Here is a 1,882-nt window from a genome sequence, read left to right on the forward strand (position 1 = left end):
AAGCACTAGCTTTACCCGTTTGGCAGTAGGGCTGGCGGTATACAACATCCCATACGTAGGCTTGACAAGATATGTGGGCTCCATCGTCTTAGAAAACACTTCTTTCCTTAAATCCAATAGAGGTCGGGAGAAAGCATTTAGAATAGTCTCTTTAATCGCTTTGCAACACCCCCACTAATTTACATGACTAGATCATGCTTAGTACTAATCTACTTCATTAGATCAAGCTTGACTTGAAGCTTAACCCAAGCTGCATACCTCACGTGGCCAACCTCTTGAAGGCCGAACTGTTGCGTGATGTCTTGGATGACGGGGTTGAGATTGGTAAGCTCGGCACTTTTGGGCGGAGGGCTACTGATGGAGAGGTCCCAAGCAAAGTGGTCAAGGTCTTTGCCATAGGCAACGTGCAGGAAGAACTCCACCTCCAGATACTCCAAGTTGAGCGTGTGGAGCAACAATATGGCTCTCCCCTTTGTGGTGGAGTAAAGACAATAGCCCTCAAGGGGAGAGAGGGAGCTCGGAAGAGAGAGAGGCTCTAACGTCTAGTTTCCCCCGTCATATTAAAGAGGCTGGCAGTTTCCCCCCATCATATTAAAGAGGCTAGCAGTAGCCTTTTGATTTGAATGTGAAAAGAGAGAGGGAGGTCATGTAAATGCTAGTCTAGAAAAGGAGAGAGGCCTAAAAAACTTGCCATGTGGCATATGATAAAAAGCCAACTCTCTTCTCCCGTTATATTATGTAAGATGTAAGATGTAAGATAAGAAGAGAGACTCATGTCATGTATTTTATCTTCAACTCATCTCATCATCCATCTCCTTGTAACATCAAAAACATTAATAGATTTAAATACTTGTGGGCAGGAGAAGGAGTTACTCACATGGGGGGAGATTGTACCCATTGCTGCATGTTCGTCTCGTTTCGTGTCTGTGATTTTTGAAGTGTAAAAATATCTCGCGGGTGTTTTGTAGTGTATTTCCGAGCTAGAGTGGCATTCTTGTTGTATTGGTATCAAAGCTCCGGTTTCGACACCCCTCGGGTAGTGACAACATGCTCCCAAAGCAAAGATAATGTGGGAACAGAGGCTACGTCAAAGGCATACCTGATGGCCATGATAAAAACCACTTTCTTCTCTCTCATGGTTTTACCCAAACCATGTAATCTTGCAAAATTGAAGCTAAGGTCTTGATCCTCACCATCATGGAATTGCAAAACCACCCTTTGATCATCCAATTAGTGAGAGTCATGAACGAGGCTACCCACTTTCTCTCTACAGAGGTGTCGCTGGTTTTCCAAACGCACCATGGCTTAAGCTTTAACTCTTTTTACATCGCCTCTTTTTTTTAATAAATTAAAAAAAAACACCCAGCCCCTCCCCCCAACCTACCCACTACAGCTCCTGCACTCCCGCTGGTGGGCCCTCACACTGGCTGCACACTTGCACCGCGCAGCTGGATTTGCGGGCCCGTCCCCCTTGCCCATGACCTCGCCAGCCTATCTGGCCACCCTGCCATCACCTCCGCCCCAACAGCAGGATCCTCACCACCGGCATCCTTACCCCATACGCCCTTGGCACCCCCTCCTCATGGTAGAGTGGAAGGCAAAGCAGAGCTGAAACTCTTCATGTGCAAACTCTGTAGCTTCTCTGGAAGCACGCCTCCTCCTCTTGGACAGACATCTCCCCTTCTCTGCTGCTTTCTTCTTTTTCCTAGCCTTACCCTTGACTGCTTCTTGCTGTCGGAAACCCTGCCCTGTTCGGGTTTCCGTTCATTAATAGAAGAATTTTCATCTACTGTTCCGTCCAGATCTTTGCCGTTCTTTTCTTGATTCTCACTCGCCCCAGACGTGTGACACTCGGGCGAGGTAGGCTCGATGGTGTCGAAAT

The 1,882-nt window shown here is 47.2% G+C and overlaps 1 long non-coding RNA gene across 1 annotated transcript in view; it reads right to left on the minus strand.

Moving 5' to 3' along the window:
- The window catches only part of LOC147619373 (uncharacterized), a 4,302-nt gene extending 3,055 nt beyond the window's left edge, over window positions 1-1,247 (minus strand). Inside the window, exon 1 of the long non-coding RNA XR_015261910.1 lies at window positions 878-1,247. This is a non-coding gene — a long non-coding RNA (uncharacterized LOC147619373). The remainder of the gene's footprint in view (window positions 1-877) is intronic.
- Window positions 1,248-1,882: the final 635 nt, after the last annotated feature.

The sequence above is a fragment of the Cibotium barometz genome, chromosome 33 (assembly GCF_041138505.1).
Source record: "Cibotium barometz isolate CiBa-2024 chromosome 33, ASM4113850v1, whole genome shotgun sequence".
Classification (NCBI taxonomy): domain Eukaryota; kingdom Viridiplantae; phylum Streptophyta; class Polypodiopsida; order Cyatheales; family Cibotiaceae; genus Cibotium; species Cibotium barometz.